The 27,658-nt window shown below is 38.5% G+C and overlaps 2 protein-coding genes across 3 annotated transcripts in view; one reads left to right on the top strand and one right to left on the bottom strand.

The window, feature by feature from the left end:
• The window catches only part of ITPKB (inositol-trisphosphate 3-kinase B), a 62,195-nt gene extending 59,755 nt beyond the window's left edge, over positions 1-2,440 (bottom strand). The window contains exon 1 of one of the 2 annotated variants that reach the window (XM_032215276.1): positions 2,120-2,440. The gene's annotated coding sequence lies outside the window, so the exon portion shown is untranslated. The remainder of the gene's footprint in view (positions 1-2,119) is intronic. The other variant, XM_032215275.1, reaches the window with a different exon arrangement.
• Positions 2,441-2,779: 339 nt separating this feature from the next.
• PSEN2 (presenilin 2) overlaps positions 2,780-27,658 on the top strand; it is a 49,809-nt gene continuing 24,930 nt past the window's right edge. The window contains exon 1 of the mRNA XM_032215279.1: positions 2,780-2,849. The gene's annotated coding sequence lies outside the window, so the exon portion shown is untranslated. The remainder of the gene's footprint in view (positions 2,850-27,658) is intronic.

Here is a 27,658-nt window from a genome sequence, read left to right as displayed (position 1 = left end):
AGACAGCTGGTCATTTGTCTTCTGTTTAGCTGACTGCAAGGAATATAAATCCTTCCAATTCCATCAGAGCTGAAGAAGCTTCTTGGGTGAGAAGTGAAATGTCCTTAAAGAAAAACAAGAAAGTCCAGTTGTCTCTTGAAAAAGCACCTTTGGGATAACCATGACCTGGATGATTGAGAATCTCCATAGACATTTGGAAGGACATTTGATAAATACATGGGTCTGAACACATTTTTATCAGAAACATGAAAAATCATGTTCTCTATCCTTGATGATCAATGATATGCACTTTTTAAGTTTTTTGTTTGTTTTTAAGTCTTAATAGCTGATATGCTGGCTATAGTGGAAGATAATTCTAAATAAGGTAAACATGCTAGAACAATATTTAACCTTTCCCCTTTATATTGGTTTTTTCAATTCCCAATCAGTGTCTTCATGAAGAAACGAATATGGTATTCAATTTAAATAGGAAAGGCAAAGAAGTTTAATAGCCTCTCATCTTGCCCTATGGTCCTAATTGAATTCACCTTGCCCTATTTGTTTGTTTGTTTGTTTAATTTATATGCTTTCTGTCACCCTATCCTGAGTGGCTCTAGGAAGCAACTTACAATAACTTCATTGCTATAATTAACAACTCTTGAAGATCAAAATATTTGGATTCTAATATTTTCTTGAATTTGGTTTCTTATCAATGGATGCAGGCCGTAATAAATTTGTTATCATTCTTTCCTGATTTTTTTCCACCCATCTTAAATAACAATATATTATATCATTTATTATCAACCATGTGTGATTTTTAAAATGCTGAGATCATACTAAATCTTAGAAGCATACACATTACGGAATTCACAGCCTTAGCCTCTTTCTAATGAGGTAAACACTAGCATTGCTAGTGTTACTCTTAATATTTCTAAGGCTAGGTGTGGCTTGTCCAGGTCTTTTATATAGTACGCTAACTGGGAATGAACTAAAAAAAAGTAGCCCCTTTCTTTTAGCTATCAGCTGAGTTGTTTTGCTACTTTAATTCAATGATTTGCTTTTCTTTTAGCCTAGTGAGTAATCTTATGCATGAGTTTGTAAAGTTGTTGTTTGAACGAAGACAATGCTTGTTTGTAATTTATTTCAGCAAGTTTCTATGATATTGCTTCTTGAAATATCAATAATTATATGTCTCCAGGGAATGTTTTACAATAGTATAGCAAGCATAGTTATATTTATAGTTTCATGCATATTTCTTCAACTTTTCTCTGACCCATTTTTTAAAAGTTTTCTTGAATTTCTGAAAAGAGTTCATTATCTTAGGAGGGTTTATTCATCTTTTATTTATGTTTTAAATAACATTTATTTCTCACAATTCCAACAGTTGCCATGTCCATGCACATAATAGTGCACAAAGTACTTTATTTGTTGATCGAATAAATAGGAAGTGTGGTAGCTCTGTAGGGCAGTGACTTATCTACTGGAAGAAGTAGCAATTATGTTCAACTCTTGCATACTGGGCAAATTCTGGATCTCTGTCCCTGAATGATTCTTAAAATTACACTAAGTTCGTAAAAGCCGCGTTCTGGTATGACAGCGGGAAGGCAGTAGTGTGAGTTAAACATTTTGTAAACTTGCTGGACGCGGCTATGTGTGTTTGTGTGCAAGCTGAACCCTGTGATGCGTGTCTTGCCCTCATATTATATGGAGGAAAGAAATGATGGCAATCTCTATGGAGACCCGAAGATCAGGGCTCTTTTCGCTGTTCTCTGCAACAAGAGTCGATTTGGCTGAAGTGCTTCTCTTTCTACGGAAGACAGCAGAATATACTTTGCTTTCAGGATAGTTTCGGTATGATAATAAAGCTCGCTGCCCATTTTGCGTTTGGCACTTTTCAGAAGTAGGGGCGGTTTGAAGCTCGCTTTTCACTACTTATCCATGCCCGTAAAACCTGATTTGTCGCCCGCTTACTGATCCCAGCCTAAATCGAGTCTTTTTCTCCGACCCGGTCTCCAGGAAAAAGCGATCGCTCCGAAGCAAGAGTTGGAGCTCAGGAAAGAAAGAGAAATAACGCCAGGATTAGGATGCACGGAGAAATGAGAAAAGATTAAGAGAGTGAAATCAGAGAGGTTGGTCATACCTGTCCAGGAGAAATTGGTGCACCTTGACTATCCAATTGTCTCGGAAAAAGCTCTAGCCATGAAGACGCGCAGACTTGAAAGTTGCTCTAGAAATAATTTCCTCCTCCTGGCCAAGATGTTTAGATCTCTTTCTCTTGTCCTCGCCTGCGGCGCGTAACTGAACAAAAAAGCGAGCCAGTTCTATTGTCGGCTGGATCTGTAACTTTATTATTACTGCTATTATTTTTCAACTGTTCAGCCGCCGCGATCGTTACTCGTCTTTTCCAACATCACCCTTGCCATTGGCTGTTTCTTCGGTGTTTGTTGAATGTGCGGGAGCGAGAGTAGGGAGGGGAGGGGGTCGGAAAGCAGGAAGGAAGTTGTGAGCCTGTCTGGGGTTGAACTCAGCGGAACAAGTTTCTTTTCTTTCTTTTTTCTTTTTTTCCTATTGCTTGGCAGGACTGATGGAGGGAAACATTAAAAAAAAGTTTCCATTGTTAGCGAGCTCAGAACAAAATCTGCTCCACCCTTTGTGGGTTAAAGATACATCGTCCATTTTTTTTCCACTCCTTGTTCTTCCTTACTATGTATAACTTGCTTCAACTATTTAAAACCTTTTAAATGCTACAGCTTTTTCAGGAACAAGATGAGATGCTGGGGCTACTCTCTGCAGACCGGATCTCCTTTCCAAAGGCCTTCAGAGAGCAAGTGAAAAACTGTGGCCCATGTGAGATCACGGATATTTTTCAGGTATAGTGACTATATATCTGTAAATCTATTAAGAGCCTAAGGTTTCCCTTTAGTTTTATCTTAACTTTTCAGACTAATTTTAATTATTATGAGAGAGTGATAGTCACAGTGTTACACACTTAAAAGGGAAAATGGTCCTTTAAGAATATGTCAACTCTTTTTAAACCAGTCAAATACCTGGGGGCTGAAGGAGACTCTAAATATGTTTGATCACAGTACTGAATTAAACTAAACACTTGGGTGGCCAGTTACCTCCCTTAGCCCAACCTAATCCACTGGGTTCTCATTCTGGGGTAAAACAGGAGAATGAAGTGTCACCCATCTCATCATGAGCTCCTACACTAAAGGCAAGGTGTAAGAAATAAATAAATATGTTTCTAGATATTCCCCTGTTTGGTCTGGAGCTGGAGCTGGAGCTGTACAATTACCTCAACAAAAGGAACTTTTCACATTTGAATTATTATTAATTTAAAAACCAGAAATTAAACACATAGATCTTAAAATCTTATCCACATGATTCACTTCAGGTCAAATATACTTAGGGCAGAAGAGGCTAGTGTGACATATACTTTTGTTTTAGGGAATCTAAGTAATGGAAGCTTGCCCCACAATATGTATTTTCTTTCTAGAAAGAAAAATATTAGAAACCCCTTTGATCAGCATTGCTTAGGGAAAAAAAAAACATCCATTTGACCTGGAATGATCTCCATATGGCATTTAATTTTTATGGCTCTCCCAAAAATGTATAAACCAAATCAGAAAACGTTAGTGAAATCGTATACACACACGTGCAACGTGGCATACATTAACCTAAAATAACCCCAAACCTAAAATCATAAAACAAGTCTCTGTTAAAAAAGAAATAGGAAAGATGCCCTGTATCTCCAGGTTACTACATAAAATGTGGTCATGTTTATCTATTTCCCAAGATCTGAACTGGTAAGTAAAACATTGGTCTATGACACATTATAGTAACGTGAGGAGGAACTATAAAATCGGAGCAATGAGAAATTGTATATATCTTTAAAGATTCCGTAGATTAGGTAGATAATTGTTACTGATTCAGACTCCCACAGCTAGGAAGGCAAAGCCCCTTTCATTTAATACCCTTATGAGGAAGGCACTGTATTTTGCAATGAAGCCTATTCTGTAATGAGCAACTGTTACATCGAAGAGTGAATCTATTGATTTTGGATATTTTTTTTAAAAAAAACATAGGTTAAAATAATTTGGAGTCAGTGACATCCAACTGGTGATTTACTTGCATTTATTTCCAGCAAAATTGTGTCAAATTTAAGGCAAGCATTATTAATATATGTGCTCTCACTCACATTCACCTATTTTTATATGTATTTACTTATTTGTTTGGCTTATGGGTTTACAATATAATTTTGGATTAAAATATACAAATATATAACACTCAGAAACTAAAACCAAAATCATGCAATATAAAGCAACAGTAAATTCTGGGAATCAGCCATGACAAAAATAATGTTAAAAGTAGTTAAACATTCAGAGGGACAGTGTGTCAGTTATAATTTGAAACTGCTGGGGTAAAACTGCTGCAGTTCAATAACACTTGGAGGACTACAGGTACTCCATCCCTTCAAATAGCCTGTAATGTTTTGTCTTCAAGGTGCTACGATCTACACTTCTTTGATATACACATACTTACATATACTGTATGTGTACATACACACTTCACTTCACTTTAATGTATTGATTGGGGGAGGCGTTCGACTATTCCTAAACGGAACTCAGAAATTTGCCTGCTTTATAACTGGTCTGGCATGCCAGGGTTATGCATTATGCCCCTAATTATTAGGGAAATGAATTGTAGCTGGTGAAATTGGTGCCATAAAGTCTATCCTGAATGTCATGTGATTTACTGTTGTTTTTCTATATGTTTTCTCTTTGCAGTAGGATCTGCAATGTCTAACAAGCCACTCTTTGCAGGATCAGAACCACATTAAGCACAGTTACAGTGTTTTTGTTGAAACATTGCCTTTCTGTTGAAACTGTCTTTCAGGCCCACATTTCCAGTGCAGTTTACATTAGCTGATAAGATCCAAGAAAACAGTTTGCATCAAAAAGGCAATGCCAAAAACAATCAGACCTGACATTTTAAAAACATCCAAATGAAAAAGCCTGGGGATTATGCATACTGAGCAATATCTGTCTGCCATAAATCAGCATCTTCCTGCTTGCTCTTGGATTGCACTCTGTCCAGTCTCCTCTGAATAACCATATGAGTATTGCTAATCTACCTTTTACAGGCTGTTCAACTCTATTGCTTCAAAAATGATAATGTTGAAAAGAACACATTAGGTTTAGAGGCTCTGTGTATGCAACTGTAAGTAGAGCTGAACAGAGGGGAAAAAGTTTGAAAATAATATTATTTATTAATCAAATTTATATGGTCACCCATCTTCTCCCAAAGGGGGCTCTAGGTAGCACAATACCAACAATAAATAAATAAGCCAATAAAAAGAAATTAAAATCTTCATATAAGCACTCAGAACAAAGAAGTGGAGAAATTGAGGTGAAGTCATTGTCCACGTATACAGAAAGGACGTTGTTTAGTAGTTAGAATAGAATCCAAGATTAGTCATAATCATGAAGGTCACATATCATTTCTTACCATTTTTTTCTATCTCAGCAAACCTACCTCATGAGGTTTTGATGAGAATAACAAATTGAACAGAGGAACCCTTAATCTCTTTAAAGGAAGGATATGCTAAAAATATAAGAATAAAATATTTACTTAACAGTTATCCTGTCTCTATTTCCATTTTGAGTTCTGTGTGCATGCACGCATGACCTTTGATGTAAAGGCTCATTCACACAACAGACCCTACATCATTACAACTACCAGATCTGGACTTCAAAACTCGTAATGAACCCTGAATGGCAGAACAAAAATTAAAAGTACAGTGAAGGTAGTCCTCAAATTACAACCAGTCACTTAGCAACCGTTCAAAGTTACACAGATCCACCTGCCCCAAAGGTACTTAAGATGACCATGTTTTACAATACTTTTGCTGAAAACTAGCATTTGCTTCTGGTTTTCAGGAAAAAAAAACACCTTATAGCGAACCATAGATTTGCTTTATGACTGCAGCATTTGCTTTACAACTGATGCAAAAAACCTCATAAAATTGAGTCTGTCATATGGGTGATCTGCTTTACAACCACCATGACTTATGACATAATGGGCAGATTCCATTATCTTTGAAAGTCAAGGACTACTTGTAATATATATAGTTTATGCCATGTAGTGGCTGTTTGTAGTTTTGCAGCCATAATCTGAAAGCACTATGCATAATTAGCAGGCAACAGATTATACTGGAAACATAAAAACAGGAAGTACAAGACTTGCGCAGTCTCTGCTTATTTGTAATTTCCAGGGGATCCTCCTCAGTACAAGCCTTATCCCCAGGGAACTTGCTTGTCTATATCTGTGGTTGAGCATTCTGTGAAGGAGCTATTTAGATGTATAGATGTTCTGTTTTGAACCATGCAGTCTTTATTTAGATGATTGAATCTTAATATGACATTATTTTACTTGTGATGGTATCTGTGTGGGACAGCATGTCTAATCTTTATTATCCTAACAGATAGTGGATTTCGCAGTTGAAGGATGACAAATTTGCTATAAGTGAAATATTATAGGAAAAGAAAATACGGCAGCTATTCTTTCTCCAAGGATGTTTTATGCCCATGTAGCTGGTTGGAAACAAAACAAAGAGCAAGCAGATAGTCTTGGAGAGTAAGAGTTTTCCATCCCTTTTCAGTATTTTAGTTATTATCTGCTCTGGACTGTAGAGGTGAAGCAATTACATTATAAAATAACTAATTTTCAGAAGCATTTTAAAAAAGCCAATATTGCATTTTAAGCATTACCAAAAACATGCACATATCTTGGTGTAACTTTGCCATCCTAATGCAAGTTCACTTGGTGTAAGACCATTGAGTTGAAAAGGACTTGCAGTTTGAAAATGTCTGAATACTAATACAAATCTAATCAGAATAAAGCTGGAAGGGATCTTGGAGGTCTTCTAGTCCAACCCTCTGGTCAAGAACGAGACCCTATATATTTCAGGCAAATGACTGCCCAATCTCTTCTTAAAAACCTCCAGTAATGAAGCACCCACAACTTCTGAAGGCAAGCCATTTCGCTAGTTAATTGTTCTCACTGTTAGGAAGTTTCTCCTTAGTTCCAGGTTGCTGCTCTCCTTCATTAGTTTCCATCCAATGTTTCTTGTCTTGCCTTCTGGTGCTTTGGAAAATAAGGTGACCCCCTTTTCTTTATGGCAGGCCCTCAATTACTGGAATACTGCTATTATGTCTTCCCTAGTCCTTCTTTTCATAATAAACATAATTCTTCTTTTCATAATAAACATCATAATACACATTTGAGTATTTTGAGTATTTGAGTAATTTATTTATATGCCGCCCTTTTCCCTGGGGGGACTCAGGGCGGCTTACAACTCGAAAAGGGAGGGAAACAAACAATTAACACATAAGACAGTACATCATTAAAAGCACAACATTCATACTATTCGGGTGGGTTACAGTCTTTAATCCCAGGCCTGACGGGATAGCCAGTTTTTAAGGGCTGTGCGGAAGGTCTGGAGGGTGGTGAGGGTACGAATCTCCACGGGGAGATCGTTCCATAGGGTCGGAGCTGCCACCGAGAAGGCTCTCCTCCGCGTAGTTGCCAGTCGGCATTGACCGGCAGATGGAACTCGGAGGAGGCCTAATCTATGGGATCTAATTGGTCGGGTGGAGGTAATTGGCAGTAGGCAGTCTCTACCCAGATCCACTACCATGAAGGGCTTTGAAGGTGACAAGTAGCACCTTGAAGCGTACCCGGAGATCGACCGGTAGCCAGTGCAGCTCGCGGAGGATAGGTGTTGTGTGGGTGAAGCGAGGTGCACCCACAATCGCTCGCGCAGCCTCATTCTGGACTAGCTGAAGTCGCCGAATACTCTTCAAGGGCAGCCCCATAGCAGTTAGACTTATATACCGCTTCCTAGGGCTTTCAGCCCTCTCTAAGTGGTTTACAGAGTCAGCATATCGCCCCCAACAACAATCCAGGTCCTCATTTTACCCACCTCGGAAGGATGGAAGGCTGAGTCAACCCTGAGCCGGTGAGATTTGAACAGCCGAACTGCAGAACTAGCAGTCAGCTGAAGTAGCCTGCAGTGCTGCATTTAACCACTGCGCCACCTTGGCTCTGTAGAGCACATTGCAGTACTCCAGCCTTGCCCATGTAGAGCACATTGCAGTACTCCAGCCTAGAGGTCACAAGGGCACGAGTGACTGTTGTGAGAGCCTCCCGGTTCAGGTAGGGGCGCAACTGGTGCACCAGGCGAACCTGGGCAAATGCCCCCCTGGTCACAACTGACAGATGGTGTTCAAAGAGCCAAGGTGGCGCAGTGGTTAAATGCAGCACTGCAGGCTACTGCTAGATCAGCAGGTCAGCGGTTCAAATCTCACCGGCTCAGGGTTGACTCAGCCTTCCATCCTTCCGAGGTGGGTAAAATGAGGACCCAGATTGTTGGGGGCAATATGCTGACTCTCTGTAAACCGCTTAGAGAGGCCTGAAAGGCCTATGAAGCGGTATATAAGTCTACTGCTATTGCTATTGCTATTGCTAAAAGGTCAGCTGTGGGTCCAGGAGGACTCCCAAGTTGCGGACCCTGTCTGAGGGGCGTAATATTTGACCCCCCAGCCTGAGAGATGGAATACACATTACAATGTTTTGCCAGGATATAGTTTAAATAATAGCATGCTTTAATTTACTATGTTGTTATTAATTATTGTATGTATGTATGTATGTATGTATCAGGTTAAAACTTCTTGTACATTTTTTATTTATAACATTTAGAATCTTTTCTTCAATTAGCCAAAATAAAACATTGCATCCTAGATAATAGTTTACCATAAGGAAATTAAAATAAAGAAATATATCAAATTCATCACTATTACCGTGTAAGCCACATTGAACTTTCATCTTTAGAATTGCTATACCATTGATGCTAATTGCTGGGTGAAACAAGAGAGAACTGATTGTTCTTGTACTGCTTGTAAGTTTCCCATAGACATCTGGTTATCCATTTTTGGAAACAGGATGCTGGAATTGAAAATTACATCAAAGTAATGCAAGTGGATTTTTTGTCCTGCAACAGGACTTCCCTTATTCTATCTTTCTCTATACTTCCTGTATCTCAATCTCTAACCTCTAAACAGATTTGGGGAGAGCAAGGGAAAAACAGACCCGGTTTGGGGGTGGGGGCAGTTGCTGGGTGATCTGCTCTGTGATTGAACAAATCTGGTCTTGCAATCAGAGGAAAAGATGGCAGCTATTTAGATTCACAATTAAGACAGGCTGAGGAAGTGTTCTTTGTTAACTTAGCACACTTTTTTCTTAAGATTGTGTTTGGACAAATATTTATTACAGTATAAATAAGGAAGAGGGGGAGTCTACAATATGTCCCAGTAAATAATTTTCTTCTTTTCCCTTAGTTACTGAAATAATCCAAAGCACCTTTTATGGATGACATGAGCTGAAAATTACAGGAAACAGTACGAAAGTTTCCATTGTCTGCAGCTTATTTTGTAGAAAAACAGAAAGATATTGTGGGCTTGTGAGGGGAAAGAATCACTCTGTAACATAATGGGATGGTGGAAACTTTATATACCCAAGATTCTGCTATTATACCCTAAATCTGCTATTGCTATTTTAAACTGCATTGTGTATTATATGTAAATGAATATAATTTGCCATGTGTGGTGATGACTTAACAATACAATAAGTTTTTAATTTTATCAATGGGAAAGATCATTCTGAAATCATATGGCATATGGTAAATATTAATAAGTTTATACATATGTTACTGCTAATTTTGTAACATTAAAAACATAAAACTATGAAAATGCACTAATTGGTAGTGACAGTTTATCATTCTTTTAATAAACAAAGTCTAGCTCATAAGTTTAAAGCGATAGTTATGAGAATCTCTCAAAAAAGGTGCATTTGGAAAGTTATTTTATTCTTTTCTATTATTTCTTATTCTATTAATTTCAGGCTCCAAAGTGAGTCTGGGTAGCTTACAATATAATAAACCATGATAACAAAATACAAAACAAAAACTTTTCGCTCTATACCAAAACATAGACAAAACACATCTAACAAAAGGCTCCAGCCATCTTAATCCAAGGTCTCCAAAGTTAACCACCTATTTACAGCATTTTGAAATGCCAACACAGTACAGCCATAAGAGCCATAAGAGTCAAGAGAGATCTCATTCCAGAGGGCAAGCACCAGTACAGAGAAAGCATGTTTCCTGAGATGGCACTGTTTAATTGAAGGAATCCTGAGAGTACTAACTCTACCAGCATCAGGCAGAAACCACGAGAGAAAGATCGTCTCTCAAATCATTTGGCCTTACATTCTGTAAGACTTTATAGGTCATAATCAGCATCTTAAATTCCATCTAGAAGCATAGATGAGGTCAAGGAAAAGAGCCTTCTTTACCCTATGGAACATCTTGCTCCCAGAGATGAGATTTGCACCCACTCTTTGGGTCCTTACCGAAGCATGTGAAGTTTTGGCTTTGCCAACTGACATAGGGATTGAAGAGTGGCACACAACGTTGGGCTGGCTGGTGATTTGAGGGTAGCCATTCTGCCTTTTTAACTTGTCTTTTAACTTTGTCCCTATTTTATCCTTCAAACTGTTTCTAATGATATGCCGTTTATATGATTTTGCTGTTTGTATCTGTAAACTGCCCAGAGTCACTTGGATAGTAAGATGGATAGTGTCTATTTGATTAATAAAATAAACAAAACAGGGAAAAATAAATACTGGCAACTAGTGCAGCTTTCACAGTAGGGCCATACCAAGGTGTGTTCATCACTGCTGGTGCCATTGATTCTGGAGAAGTTATTGCTTCTGAATGGTTTTCATGAGTAGCTCCATTGCACATTGCTGTAATCAAGCTGTGAGGTCATCTGTACCTGTCCAAAGGGCCTACCAATTCATGATGTGTTTGACTGGCACACCAGATGGAGGTGGGTGAAGATCTTGGCCATAGCTGCCACCTGGTCTTTGGGAGATTTGAGCTCAAGACACTTTGAGATTAATTATCTCTCAGAAATATTGGAGAAAGATGGTCAGAAACACATTCTCCATGTTCCCTGTCTAATGTATTTAATTGTTCCATCTTTGTGTTGTAAATCATCTAGAGACAAGTGATGACAACACAAAAATGTAACGGGGGAGAAAGGAAAGGAAGAAAATATCACTTTAGCTAGTCACAGGTCTGGTTGATTTTCAAAAATAAGACTAAATAGGAGATTAGACTGGAAGGCTATTTGAAGGACTGCCTCTTCCCTATTGCATCTACCTGAATGGAAAAGCAGGGCATGTTATGGGTTCCATTGATCAGGGCTGTACATCCAGTGAGACTATGAAAAAGGACCTTCTTAGTAGTGGCTCCTTCCCTATAGAACATCATTTCCTCCCCATTACTCTTCTGAAAGACACGAAAACCATGGTTTTATCTGCAGGCTTAGGGATCACGAATAGAGATTGAGCCAATCAATTGGTATTGTTGACACGGAGATATGGAGATGTTTTTAAAAAATGGGTTTTTATTACGTGGTGGGTTTTTTAAATGTTTTAAGCTGCCCCAAGTTACCTTTATGTGAATTGGATGGCTATATAAATTTGTTTAATAAACAAACAAACAATAAGCTAACTTATTAAACAAACATCCCAGAAGATTTCAACAACAGATGAGTTTTGTACTGTACTGCTGCCAGGAAAATTATGTGACAGTGTCCCTATGGTCACCAGGAGTCAACTATGACTCAAAAGAGACTTTAACTTGATAGGAACAATAATGCAAGAATAATCTGTTCATGTCAGAGGAAGGAAAGGAAGAAAATATCACTTTAGCTAGTCAAGAATGTGATTTAGGATGAGAACACAGCATGATAAAAACTCTATAGCCTACTCAACTGTATGCTGAGGAGCAAATTTTCCATCTATCATTTCTGTTCTTGATATGCCTGACAGCAATCCCAATATGCATAAGACTACAGGCTAAAGAGAAAAATAGAATTTGAAGAGAAGGTCATCTTAGAAATATATTGTGAAAAGCTACACATTTTGTCTACTTCAAAATATATGAGCTAGAAAAACGCTCATGGAAACGGACTACTTGCATTCATTTGCTGCAGCTATTTTTCCCATTTTTTAATAAATTGTTAACTTCCAAAGTAGAATCCCCAATTTTTGAATAGAGTAATAAGTAGGAATGTGTGTGTCTGTGTGTGTGTGTGTTGATTATGTTTAATTTTAATCCTTTGTTAGGTTAGAGCACTGTTTCTCAACCTTGGCAACTATAAGCTGTTTGGACTTCTACTCTCAGAATTCCTCAGCCAGCCATAGAAACATTGGGTTAGACTGAGGAAAGATTCCAAGAAGGAATCATCACCAGGAGATCCATCATACAATATTCTACTTCAGAACTTTCTAAGCCAGTAGATTTTATCATATTCCTTGGCAACCCCACAATGCATTCCCCACATGAGATGGCAGCTACAGGATCAACAATGGTCCTGTAGAAAATTCTGACTGAATGTACGCAATAAACCAAGCCACCTTGTGGCTATGTCTACGGTAGATAATTATTAGATTATAGTTTCTGGATCACATCATGGACCAAATTCTTTTTGCCCCTATTGGAAAGAAAGCTTTGTCATAGGTTACTCGCAAAACATTGTTTCTGATTTTCATTCAGACAGAAACATTCCAATTTGTAAGAGATGATTCTTATATTAACAATGAGACATGGAATCATTATGTAAGCAAAACATAAGGTCAAACTGCCTTGCCAGCTTGAAAAGATTGGTGTTGTCTCAACTGAAACCAAAAGCTGAGATGGGAGAATTCCAAGGTTAGTGGCTTTTAATCGCTTATAAGTAAGTTCAATTTCTAAATGCAAAAATTACTTGCCAAATATTTGAAATAGCGCATCAGCATTTTCTCTAATGCTTCTTAATCTGAGTCCATGAGAATTGCTTCTTGTTCTTTTCCAGTCATGTTTCTAGGCAAATCTTATAATCAGGAGTCACTGTGAGTGAGTTGATTGGCCATATAAAGTTTCTTAAATAAATAAATCCTAGTCCCAGAGATAGAAGATTGAAGCAGCAATAAAAATAAGACTTTCAGTGACACAGTTGCAACTGTTCTTTTTTCCCCCCACTCAAGATGAAGAAAATCCTATCCTCAAATAATGTTCACTGTATCCTGCAAAATAGTTATTGGCCAAAAATGGCAGTTTATGAACAAATAGTTGCTAGATGTTGTGGTTTACCCATGGTTGGTTTCAAACTAGACTGTTCTGCTAAAATGAACCTACTTTAAAGAAACCATGGTTAACAGGACATCCAGGGCTAGGTCTCTGTGTGATGCTGTAAAAAAGCTGGGTGCATTATAGTCAGCATCTCTTTCCTGTAAATTAAGTGAAGCTAGAATATTTTCTAAGCTGAGCTGCTCTGTGCTGGTGTGGATCCTTTGTTTGTCAGAGACCTTTTGACTATTACACCTAATCATTGTTATGCTTCTACAATTAGTGTATATGGAAAATTTTCTAGGAGAATTAATTTGTATAAAGTAGTGTAGGGTTTCCTGCCTAACCAGGGGATTGGACTAGAAGATCTCCAAGGGTCCTCCTAACTCTGTTATTCTAGTATTTCTATTTCTAATGCTAGGGTTTATGCTTTTGAAACTAGCCACAGCTACACTGAATATTTGGAGTCCAACAAATGCACCATGCAAGTTAATATAGATCCTCACATGTACATACAAGTTTGCAAATATAATTATTGTCTTTTCATTTAGATGCATTGGGTCCCCAATATGTTCTTAAGAAGCTATTTCTTCATTCAATGCTGCTTCTCTGTTGGGTTACTAACAAAAAGATTTTAAAAGCAAAACTGAGGCTACAGTACACTATACATTGGATAGGGTTGCTATCAGTTTTATTTATATAGAATACAACTTAACAAAAAGTATTATTTTGACATGGGTAAGGAGAAGTAGAATATTTACATATTCTCAAAGCCAATGTTTGCTGGTTCCAGTGGTAGTCAGATAGACTATCAATTCCCTACTAATATAATTCTCTATACAGTTTCATTCTCTACAAGAGATTACAATTTCCAATAGGAGGACTAACTTAATCCTGCAATGAGATGAGCTATCAGGATAATATGGAATGATTGTCCACTTTTGCACATTAATTGATTTTTATAATCTTTATCCAAACTCAAAGCACTGTAACAGAAGGAAAATAGCTTCATTGCTTTGAGTTTGTCATGACTTTCATTTCTTCCAGGATCTAACAAAAGGATTATGATAAAAATAAGTTTTAGCTATTTTTTCACAGGATGATGATCAGTATTTAAAGCTCCCAGGTCCAGATGACACTATCCTCCACCATCTCTGATGTCTAAATGTAAACATCTGCATCATCACCTTCTTCTTGCCCTACATGGCTACTTAATTGTCACAGCCCTTCTAGGATTAAGCACAACAAAGCAGCTCGTACCGCCAGTTAACAATCAGAATCTGAAACCATAATTTTTTGTAGGTTTCACATTTCAGGTAGTGCTAACTTGAAATGATATATGGCATTTGCAGATTACTCTTAACCGCAAAAGAGCTGCCAACTGTAGCTAAAGAGTATGCTAAGTAATGAGGCAACATGTATACTTAACGTTAACGTTAGCCATTGAATGGCTATGTTGTGTCAGCATGTCTGATGACTTCCATCCCTCTGACAGAGTAGAGTAGTGAGCTCTTCAACCAATTAGCTTGTCCAGAAACAGAGCTCACAGCGTTGCAGGGCTCAAATGGTTTTAGTATGGTTTTAGAGCCGAGGTGGCGCAGTGGTTAGGGTGCAGTACTGAAGGCCACTACAGCTGACTGTTATCTGCAGTTCAGCGGTTCTAATCTCACCTGCTCAAGGTTAACTCAGCCTTCCATCCTTCCGAGGTAGGTGAAATGAGGACCCAGACTGTGGGGGTGATATGCTGACTCTGTAAACCGCTTAGAGAGGGCTGAAAGCCCTATGAAGCGGTATATAAGTCTAACTGCTATTGCTATTGCTATTGTGTTACTATCTGCAAGAAATCTCTAAAAGTTACACAATTCAACAGCTGTCCTTCTCTCAATAAATATAAAAACTAATAATCTACATCAAGGGTAAGGTAGTAGGGTGTACATTACTTCATACAGAAAAGGAAATTTGAGTGCCCTAGGGAATTAATTTAACATCTGCTTGTGATTCCTTAAATGAGCTGCATCTTTTTCTGGGATAGCACAGCTGTCCATTAGCCACACAATCTCATGACAAACCTAAACACATACTATGTTTATACTCACAAATGACAGCTATGCTCATTTTCAGAAAATGGCTAAAAAATAATTTTCTTTTGCAAACAATTTTTCCCTATCACTCTTCTGGCCCCCAGGATGGCCTACTGTCTCAACCTGATTTTGGTGGGCTTTTCATTCCTTTTTTGGGGCTCCCTCCAAAAACTGCTCGACTGTAGGTACTGTCAGCCTGGTGAGGGAGGTAATCCAGACAAGAAACTCATTCCAAAGTATTTGTCTAACCCAGTGGTGGTTTGCAGGCAGTACGCCCCGGTATGGAGCCCACCAGCCTGCCCGCCGTCCTTACCTGCATTTGAGCTCTTTGGTGCTCTGCGCACACGTATGGAGCATATGGTACCTGTGTGATGCTCTGCCAAGCAGCTGGAGGCGTCACAGGAGGTAAGGATGCATGTGTGTGCTGCACATGTGTGCACGCATGCTGCGCACATTCAGGCTCCCTTGCACCATACTGGTTGCAACCTTATTGTAAGATTACATTAACAAAATGTTGCAAGTCTGAATGTGCATCTTTCTCCCTTCAACTTTATAGTCCTAAAAGCTAGAAAGGGTTTCTTCTAAGACGTTTGCCATACACACATTACTTCTGCAGACTCAACTGCTGCTTTGTCTGACTGTGTATAGTCTGCAGCTCTTCCTTCTGTCTCTCAAGGTAATTCCCATTAATCGCAGTTACATCTATGCGAGATTTTTTTAAGGAGACATGCAAAAATGTGTTGTTATGGCACTCAGTATGGCAATCGCTACTGGTACTACTATGGCCAGTTTTGCCATAATCTTTCAATTTCAGTTTCCAGATCTTGATACTTTGTGATCATCTCCAATTCTTTGTCATCTATTCTATTATTCCCTGGTATTGCCACATCAATTATCCACACTTTCTTCTTTTCAACTAGAGTTATATCTTGTGTGCTATGAGCCAAAACTGTATCAGTCTCTTCAGAAATCCTAAAGTATTTTAAGATGCTCATTCACCTCCTTTTTTGACTCTAGATGCTCACCAATTTTTCATTATTGGTACACAATCATTTTTACAGATGTTCTAGTGAATCACTTTGGTGACTGTGTCATGTCCTTCTTTAATAATCAATTTGTACAATCTTTTTGCACAAGCAGAGTATATGATCTGTTTCTTCTGCTTCTTTCCACAATCTGCACTTTGAATCATTTGATGATTTTTCAATTCTGACCTTGATTTCATTTGTTCTAACAGCTTGTTCTTGTGCAACTAAAATCAAGCCTTAAGTTTCTTTTTTTTAAGTGTTCCAACTATAAGCTATTGAGAATCTTTATGTTTATCCACTTTCCTCAGTCTCTTGTAGAAATTGACCATGCAATGCCTTTCTTCTTCAGGATTCTATTTGTGTTATTATATTATTCTGATATTCAGTTTTTATTTCCTGTACATTTAGTATCTTCCAGTTTTTAACCTGCATCAATGCTTATTCTTGGCTACCTGTTAGATAATCAGCCAACACATGCTTTTCTTCTTTGATAATTTGTTTGACTTGCCTCCATTTCTGCCAGGCAAGTTTAATCTATTAATAACATTATGAGGATGTAATGCATAGTGAATAGACATCAGTTTTCTTATTTTTTGACCAAAACTGTCCAGTTCAGTTTGCATCCAGTTAATAATTTCAGCAGTGCATCATATCACAAGTATGGCACACATATATTTCTTACATCTGATATAAATTTAGGATTTTAAAAGAGGATTGCCTTTTAACAGATTTTGACAATCAGGCTTTACGTTAAATGAAAATTTTATTCCTGCTGCTTTGAACTAGGATATAGAAATATCCCATAAATAACATTAGTTATTCATATAGTTGATACATATAACATCCTTGAGAATGTTGGCAAGGTTTTGAAGAGCTGTTTGCTTTTTGATGAGTCAGTCCCAGGTGTTTTTCTTTATGCTTCCCAATAAAAACACAAAGAATTACTTCCAGAAAACATGCATACAACTGATTGACTGAAGCCTAAAATGGGGCCCCACTGTTCACTAAAATCGTCAGTTCCTGGGAGACTTAATGGAATGTAATAAGTTTGTTGCTTTATTTATTGATTTTATTTACTTGGAAAACCAATCAGAACAACTTCTGTCTCTAAAGGATATCTTGCCAACAGATTTTGTTTTTTGCGGGGGCAGATCTACAAGCTTTGGCAATAGAGTTACATTGGCCAGGTTGGCTAGGAGTCCTAAGAGCTGTGATCCTAACACATCTGGATATCTCCAGAATGAGGGAGGCTGTTTTGAGCAATGTCTGTAGAACACAAGCAGAAAAGTTCTGCTCAAACAACAGCAGGGAGAATGTTAAAGACATATTAGGGATTTGACTTTTTGGAAATTTTATTTGGGAAAAAATGTACAAGACCAGCCAATTGCATGACGTTTTCTTCTTTTCATTTCAAATGTAATCCTCCCACATCTACAAGATCCAAAGTTAGGATGAGCTTGCTAATCAAAAGTGGAGGAAATTATGACAGAAAATTAAGCACTAGCATTGCAATGTGATTCTGGAAAGATGTCCGAGGAACATTATGTACCCTTCTCTTTCCAAACCTTTAATGGAAAAAAAATGTCATAAAGGTGTCATCTTTAGAAATGTCATGGGATGCACTGAATGTTCTGAACACTTATTGTTAAAGACAAAAAAAAATTGCTTAAAAATGAAATATTCTATATAACTGGAATGCTGCTTTGGGGCAAAAATAGTCTTTTTCCAGTCCATCCTCTTTCCCCCTTGTATTTTATAAATCTAAGCTTTCTAAATCTAAACTATAAATCTAAGAACAAAATACAACAGCAATTTGTCCACTAAATGCAAAAACAATAATTGCAGACATTAAATGGCTTACTCTTCACAGGACTTTTTAAGTTTGTATCAGTACAGATGAGACTGTCCTAAACCTGCTGCTCTCCAGATGGATCCAAGTGATAATTTTCACAACTATCAGCTAGAAAGGATGCATTTGGAATAGCTAGCGTTGAAATATTGAGTTTCATAGTGTTCAAATGGATGGTCAAAAGACTTTGCTGGGTCTTTGCTTTTTTCCTTCAGAATCTTATCAGTAATTAGAATAAAATAGAATAGAATAGAATATTCTTTAATGGCCAATTGTGACCTTCTTGGAAAATCTGGCAAGTTTTGGTTTGAACTATTACACTTTTTATGGGACTACCTTTGAAGATCACTCAGAAGCTGCAGTTCACAGACTGCAACAGCCCACTTACTGATGGGAAAAGCTACCAATGCCACAAACTCCAGAATTGCTAGTCATCAATAGGTGTCTAAGTACAATTCAAAATGCTGCTTATACTATATAGAGCATTTATGACTTGGCATCTAGATATCTACAGCCCTGTCTACCGCAGGAGAACCATCCCATCCAATGAATTCAGCCCTCAAATGAGATAAGGGAGCGGGAAAATAATTTTTTATGTTACGTGCCTCTTGTATGGAGCATCTTGATTCCTCCTTGCTGCCAATTTAGGACAACAATGTTCCTTTGGAGAGCACTTGAGGTGTGAATTATGAAGAAACTGCTCTCTTGTCAGGGTTGCTTAGATAGGGTATTTTTTTGTGTGTGTTAATATTTGTTTTTACAGAATCTTTATGTTGTAACCTCTGTGAGTCTGTATTCTGCAATAATCCGTTTTCAGTGCTAGCAGCTTGGCTTACTACATTTTCTACCAGATAACTAAGAGTCATCTTCAAGGGCAGTGTGCTTAGATTCCATTGAAATACTACAACCTCATGGCCGGACAGCTAACAAAGGTTTCTTAATCACTGTTTAATCATAGTAAGAAAGCAAGCAATAAAACATACCAATCTAGGGACACTAACACAACTCTTAATTAAAACAGGCTCAAACAGCCATCCTAGCTCAACCCGGGTATTTTAAATACATTAAATTACTGCAAAGCATCAATAAACTTCTAATCACTTTCTAAAGAAAGCCAGACTTAAGAACATTCTGTTCCACTATCTTTCTTACCATTGTTGTTCTTATTCTGACTTTTTCAAAGTGACACAATTTTATCATTAAAGGGAGAAAGAAATGAAATAGTCTGTTACATTTAAAGAATGTTTAATTTCTTCCACAGAAAGAGAGAGAGAGAGATGCTTCCATTAGCTAATTCAAAACGGGTGGTTGCCTAGTCCCGAATGCAGTTGCTTTGGTTACCATTTTGCTGGCCGTAACAGCCAGCAAGGAACACCCCACTCTACCCCACCCACTCACCCATTGCTTGTCTAATATCCTAAGAAGGAAGCAAAGGCAGATGCCTGCCTCCTGTTCACACAGACTGTAACTGCACAGGTTGCTCTCCCTTTGGGAACCAACTTGTTCTGCCAACAGTGTGTAATGCCTTGTCCTATCTATAAATGGTATGAACTTTGGCAGATCTGGCCATCTAATTCATTCTGGTAATTCCTGCAGAATTATTACCAAAAGGGCTTATGCTGGTGATGTTTCTTTGTTTTCAGCCTTTATATATTTCTGACGGATAAGCAACTTTTCTTACAGAAGTTCCACAGCTACTGGTCTTGGTTCTCAGCCTACAGTTCTGAGTCTTATAGTTCACTTATCATCAGATGTCCAGGAACTTTGACATCTAGCACAGCTTTTATTGGCCTAAATAGCAATTGATGTGATATGGGTTTCTGTATTTATGTCTCATCATATTGTTTAAGGGAGAGACATTATTCACCTGGCTTCTCTGATGAAATGTGTCCAGTTCATTCTAATGAACACTGAAGATCCCATATCTTATTAGATAAGCAGATTTCCATATTCATGCAATGATTACGGTAGTATATATTGATGTCTTTATATCACTCTTCCTTAACTTGGTGCTCTCTAGTGGTATTGTATTTGGATTTTTAACATCCCTAGCCAGCACCAGATTAGAGAAGACTGGTATAACCAGTTTAAGAGATGCACATTGAAGATCAATGTATCTGGACAGAATTTAATTACAGAAAATGGTTGTATGCCAGAATGATGACATTAAACAACTACCTAGAACCAGCTTATTGCCTCTCCTCTGAGATTTTAAACAAGCTTCTCTGAGAAATACAATTCAAAAACAGTTAACCACTGATCAATGCTGTGAACACCTCTCCCTGATGTTTGCTTCTTTTTAGTTCCAGTGGTCAAAAACTCAAAATGAGGATTTACATACGTACTATACTAGCAAATAGCTGGCCCTAATTCAAATTAGTTTCCATTGGTTAGACGTGTTTGTTTTGTTTTTAACTTTCCATCTAAAGTTGTGTGCCCTTACATAGTGAATGCTTGTCCTTGTAAAAACAAAATGTAAATGTGATGTTATTGTAATTGCTCGTCGAAGCTCAAATGCCAAGTCTTGGGACCTCTGCCCTTGCTGCACATTGCCCAGGGAAATGTTAGCAGCACAATGACCATGGCTGGCAGTAATCCCTGTAGATTTCTCTTACACTCAATGGGAAGATTCATTATTCAACCTACTCCAGACAACAGGGGGCATTTCATTCAAGAAGGAAAAGCAGACCCAGAAAGTATAGGACTTTCTTTAACCTCCATCTCCACTTTCATTTTATTAAAATTTAATATACAACCCACCCACCCCCGCCAATTTTCACCTGTTTTGGATAACTTACTACAAATACTATCACTTAGGTTGCAGTGGGTGTGCTAAGTCATAATATAGTTTATATGATTTGTAACACAGCATGTTCTATGTTCCCAGCCAATTGTTCAATCTACTCATGGTTAAGTCAGCCCTGATTTACTGTAATTTGCAAACTAATCTGATTTAATAAATTCAGGTCTGGAAGTTTCTGTTTGAAATGGAAAAACTACAGTGAAATAAAATAATGCTTCATTTGTTAATCAAAACAGCTATATAAAACATAACATTAAATTAAGTAAGTCTTTCTCCCCCCACCCAAGCTAAACTAGAACAGGGTCTGAATCTAGTATCAACACACTTCTACTGCTAGAGGTGGATTCCCCTGCTTTCTCAAACTTTCCAGGATTTTAGATGACAGGAAATGAATATTAGATTCTTTATTTTACAGCTTCTATGACAAAGTACTTAATAAAGTAGTTAATGGATACTAAAGTTGAAAAGAACCCCTCTGGATGATCATGATATAATTATGTAGATGCTAAGTATCTGTTAATTAGTCTCTCTCTTGTCTATTTTTATTTTACCTGTTTTATTGAGTTTAGATTCCAATTGACTCTGGAGAGTTTACAGCTTGAAAGGAAAGAATAATATATGAACATTTTTATATTTGGGTAAGAAAAATTAAAGGCTTAGATTGGAAAGATGTAAACGCAGAAAGGATCTAAATAGTTTAGTAGATCACAAGCTGAACATGAGCAAACAGCGTGATGCATTTATATCACATGCTATTCTGATTCAAAAGAAGTACACTGTCAAAATCAAGATAGGTCAACATGCCTCTCTATTCTGCCTCCGCTAGTAAATTATTTCAGGGTATTTGAAGGGTGGCTTTATCCATACTATTCCCAGAGTGACTCCAGTTACAATGGTCCTTTTGTAGTTATGTGGGATGGGTGATTGCAACAGCTGTTTTTAGGCAGTTGTTAGTATGTTAGTGAAATACATCCCTTGCTTATGAGGGCACGCTCTCAAGATCCAGCCTCAAAGGCAATTACCATCTCCCTGACATTGGGCTGAGGTATAACATATATCTCATTGGTATATGTTAGAAGAGACAACTCTTGGGATGGTTGGGAAGGAATTAACATAAATAAGAGGCTGTGACTCTTACTTGGATATTTTCCATGCTATGACTCTAGGAGTAGAGGCTTTGTATACTTGCTATTGGTGCATGGCAGAGCCTCTAGAAAGCTACATATTCTGGAGCTAAATCTGTATTTCAGAAAGATGTTAGGTATCTGATTAAAGTGGGACATAGTGAGCCCCTCTGGGAACCATTCTTCTTCATTGCTTTGCCTTCCTTATGTAAGAGTGAGAGGTCTGGTTGAAGCCCCTATTGTTATTCAAATTGTTATTTATGGCTTTCTTATGACCATGAACCCTTTCATTGCTAAGAAATTTGAGATGAGAGGTTCATTACAACTCTTCCATGTTTTCCCATGTTTCTTATGTGCCATGGGTAGTAAGGGAGTCTTACAATCAGGATATCCCATAAGAAGAATGGGCATCCCAATCCTGAGGATGAGAAAATGGACTGGGGATCCATTGTATTCTGTTGTCTTCTCTAGCCAGAACTGGAGAATGTGTGGCACTGATAATGGAGTGAGTTCTGTGGGATCAGGAACGGTCCTGCACTGAGACTAGTTATTTGGAGCTCTTCTCTGGGTGACTTCCTTCTGCTAGCTGAGACTGGATGGTAAGGATGGCTGACTGCTTACTTCCTGTCTTGTGAGAGGAAACTGTGGGAGATTTGGTTGGATAACATGGGATGGAGCGATATAACCCAGTCCATCATTTTGAGTGATAAGCTAATTCTTGGGAATTAGCTGTCCAGGTCAGTGAAATCCTTCTGCATAGTTTGTGATTCCCCTTCTCTAACTGAGCATGTCATGGGAACAGGACCACTGAATAAACTGAGGGAAATGCAGTATCAGCACATTTGCTGCCTCCCCAGCCTTGTCTTTTAAATCTGTCCTTCAAACAAAAGGAAACACTTGGCGTGCTTGTTAAATTTAAAGCAGAATGACAACAAAATAACTTTTGAACTATGTTCTACTTGTGAATAGGGAAGTGTAAGTTCAACATTTCAGAACACTTGAGAAACATGATGTAATTTTGACACAATATCCAATTTGCGTTACTCAGAGTTGGATTCCAGCCTTATTGCAGGTCTGGAAGAGATCCTTGGGGAGACGTTTTGCTCAGTCATTTGGAAATTGTTTGAACTTTTTGGACCTAAGGAAGTGAACACATTCCTTGGGACTGTGAGTTCAGCCACCTGAAATCTGTTTTTCCTGGCTTGTTAAAGTGGCCCAGGTGATGTTGTTTTCCCAAATAGCATACAAATTTAATAAAGTATTCCAAATAATGAATTCTATGCATCAGTGACACTATATTTTTAACAAATTAGCATGTGAATTTGCTTTCTATTTGTGTAGTACCTCAAAGATCCAAAGAATTGCATTCAGTTGTGTGCGTAGGCAGGCAAAAGAACATGCTTAAAGTAACACATATAGTTTGGATTACAATTTCCTTAACATGATTGCTAGGATGGATGAATTTCAAATCCAAAGCAAGTTACAGAGAACATGGTGTGGCCTAGCTTTAGGAGAAAACCTTTTCAAAGGAGCAAAATCCCAAATAGAGACCTTGTCCTCTTCTATGGTAGCATGAGAATTTAGAGGCAAGCATTTCCTCTCCTCAAGCTGGCTGTCAGGGTTCCAGATAGCATCCTCAATCAAATAAGAATCCAAGGCTAGATAGTCTCAAAGTTCCAATTTGTTAAAGAAGCCATGATGGCATATCTGGAAAAACCCAAATCTGAAAGCTTCCAGGTTTTCCCCACCCCAGTTTCCCCTCAGTTGAAAGTTCAAGACCCTGCCCCAGCACCCACATGTCCATTACATGGCCCAATCAGTCATTGTCACGAAGGAAGATTCCTCCCACCCATGTCAGTCTCGGTGCAGGGTCAGTATAACCTTGACTCTCTGAGAAGGAATGTTATTTTGGCTACATATCTCCCATACTCCATCCAATCTCTCCTCCCAGTTTCCCACAGCAGAATATATTAGAATATGTGGCAGGCTTGAGATCCAAAGGAAAAGATGGCTCCCGAGCCTGACCCTGGCAATTTGTTTGCTTGTCTCTAAGGCCAACATATTACTATCATATCTCAGTCAAATCAACATTCACACTGCATAAGTCTCTTTCTTAATCAATTAATATAAAAGAGTTCTGATAATTTCCAAACTCTCTGAATTTTTCAGGAAATGGGGTTTATCATAAAACAGTTCGCTTGCAAAGCATTACATGGAGCTGTGCTTGTCCATCAGGGGTGGGGAAGAAGAAACAACCAAATTCTTCAGCTATGTTCAAATCCAATTTCTGTACCACTAACTCCCCATACATTAATCTGAACAGAAGTGCAGCATCAGCAGGGAGCTATCAAGAAAGCAAATCCACACCGTAAAGGGAGAACACCATGTTTTAAATAATCTGTCATTTACAAGCTCTGCTGGAATACTCTGATGCCATTAGTAACAATTCTCCTGTTAAGATGAAAACACGTCAGTTTCCAAACAATTTCTGAACAATTCAGGCAAGCAATAATATTCTATTTTTAAGCAGCACAACTCAAACTTGAATTACAGAAGGTTGTATAGATACAATGTCCCATTTTGCACTAAAGGACAATTATACAGAAAACTTTCACCCCCTAGTGTTACATTCTTAGGATTACCATTTATGGGGGCAGAAAAAAAAACCCAGACCATTAGTTACAGATCTAATATTTTAGGTTGGAATTACAGTTTCCAACCAGATATTTGACATGCTGGTGAGAAATTTTTAAAATTGGAACCCCAAAATATCTGAGAACAACAGGTTAAGAAAGGTTGACACAGATATTTCTTTGCTATTTGAATATATCTAAAATCTCCATCTTTTTCTGGGGAAAGTAGATTCAAATACAATTCAAATCTTATTACTGTAATCGTATTGCTTCACTATTCCTATTACACACACATACACACATGAATGATAATTCTGTTTTAAAATAATTTTATTGAAGTTTTTAATAAACTTAGTAAAAGCTAATACAATCTAAATAGAACAAACAAGTAAAAGGAATATAAAAAGAAAAGGGCAACAGACAATAATAAATAAGCAGCGTTACATGGAGCGTAAGCTAATATTATGCTTTGCCTTTCTTAAAATTACATATAAAACAACTCTTTCCTTAAGTTTTATAGAACATATAATAAACATTAGTTTTATCTATATGCATGTCAGAAATAACCATATTTTCAGTTCTGGTTAAGCAAAAAATCCATTAGAAGTTTCCAGAAATATGAAACAAATAATTTAACCCTGATCAAGTAGTCCAACCATATATTCTTTCTTTGTATACTGGGTGGATACCCTCCTTAAGCGAGCAGTGGGGCTCAGCCAAAACGTAGTGAAGGCGCACAGAGCGGGCAAGTTGACCGCCTGACAGGTGAGCGTCTTTGGCGCTCCAGCTTTTTCCAAGCCTGATCCCCAGCGTGAGCATGCGAGGTTCGGCAGGGCCAGCCCCCTTTTCCTGCTGCCCTGAGCTTTTTTACTCCTCCAGCGGAATTGATTGAAAAGGGTCCTCTGGTAGGTGAAAATCTCCCGTGAGAGATTTAAAGCTGCTCACTTTTCAATCAATGCCGGTGGTGGCACCAGTCCGCTTGCTTGAGGAGGGTATCCTACTCATGCGCACCCTCCCAGCCCCGCAACAACCGGCCAGGGGGTCGCATGAGAAGGAGAAGGAGGGTTGTCTTTGGCGAAGCATGGCTCCTGCTCACTTCTCAGCCAACCCGGATTTCTGAAAAGTTTTCAAGAAACGGAGTAGTGAGGAGCTCCAAGGAGAGCTCGCTAGGTCAGCCCAGCCTTGGCTTTCCAACAGAGAGAAAGAAAAGAGAGAGAAGAGACAGAGAAAGAGAGAGAAGGGGAGAAAAGCAGAGAGAGAGAAATAAGATGATGGAGGAGATAAAGAGAGAGAAATAAAAGAGAGAGGAGAGAGGGAAAGGGAGAGAGAAATGAGAGAGAGCTGGAGAGAATGAGAGGCAAAAGAGGGAAACAAATGAGAGAGAGAAGGGGGAGCGAAAGAAAAGAGAGAGAAGGAGGTAGAGGAAGTTGAGTTGCCACATCCACCCAAGCTTTGTGGCTTCCAGTGTTTTCTTTCCTGTGGGAAACTGGTCCAAATGGCTCTGGTTGTAGACCACTATACTAGGTGTATAGTCCACTTTGGATTGTGATTTGGCAGGCTTTTCCCTTTGCCTGTTCAAGTCTCATGGATGTGCATCACAATTGGACCACTGTTCCTATTCTGTCTAGGTAAACAATTATAAATAAAAAAATAAAGAAGTAATGAGAAGTGAAAATGGCTTTCTTGGAAATAAAATTGAGAATTCAAAAATTATTAAGACTAAGCCAGCTCATCCTTGCCATATGGTTTTACATTTGATAATTATTTACAAGAAAAATAAGCTTTCTAAAGTTGCAGGGTTCTGTCTCTACCAAGCAGACAGTTGGATTAGATGACTTCTGAGCTTCTTCCAACTTAATGATTCACATGACATTATGTGTGCTTGTTTCTGCCCAAACTCAATGCAAAGAAACTATTTTATTCATGGGGAGAAGAAAGGCACACAATTCATTTACCAATCATAGGTGGTAATGACGCTTAAAAGTTTGAGAAGCCCTGGCTTAGGATACTGCACCATATCCAGGAACTGTCAAATTCAAGTCCATTCTCAGCCTTTAAGCTAGCCACTATTTTAACCCAATCCATCCTTCTTCACAAAGAGTACAATGTACACTGCCTTTAGCTCTCTGAGGCCAGGCAATAAATGTAGCAAATGTATGAAAGAGTTATTGTATATACTAGAATTGTGCAGACCCAAGGTGGTATTCAGCCGTGGCACGACAAAACCGTGCTCGACTAAAGCGCGCCCGATTAAACCGCGTCGCTGACATCATCAACAGGGCGACAACAGCGAGCGCGGAGAAAGACGGGCGCTTTAAATAGCGCTTTGAAAGCAAGCCGATTCAACTTAAGGTAAGGGTTAGGTTTAGGGTTAGGTTAAGGGTTAGGGTTAGGTTTAGGGTTAGGTTAAGGGTTAGGGTTAGGTTAAGGGTTAGGGTTAGAGTTAGGTTAAGGGTTAGGGTTAGGGTTAGGTTAAGGGTTAGGTTTAGGGTTAGGTTTAGGGTTAGGTTTAGGGGGGTTAGGTTTAGGTTTAGGGGTTAATTTTAGGTTTAGCGTTTACAGCGTGCTTCTGTCTCTGCGCTGTTGTCGCCCTGTGATGACGTCAGCTATGCGGTTTCGTCGAGTGCGCTTTAGTCAAGCGCGATGGAACCGTATTCAGCAGGTTCTGACCAGTTCTGGAGAACCGGTAGCGGAAATTTTGAGTAGTTCGGAGAACCAGTAAATACCACCTCTGACTGGCCCCACCCCCATCTATTCTCTGCCTCCCGAGTCCCAGCTGATTGGGAGGAAATAGGGATTTTGCAGTAACCTTCCCCTGGATTAGGGTGGCAATGGAGATTTTACAGTACCCTTGCCCTGCCACGCTCACCAAGCCATGCCCACAGAACTGGTAGTAAAAAATTTTGAATCCCACCACTGGTGCA

The sequence above is a fragment of the Thamnophis elegans genome, chromosome 4, assembly GCF_009769535.1.
Source record: "Thamnophis elegans isolate rThaEle1 chromosome 4, rThaEle1.pri, whole genome shotgun sequence".
NCBI classification, from domain to species: Eukaryota; Metazoa; Chordata; class Lepidosauria; order Squamata; family Colubridae; genus Thamnophis; species Thamnophis elegans.
The sequence above is the reverse complement of the archived record's forward strand: the minus strand, read 5'-3'. Positions and strand labels throughout refer to the sequence as shown.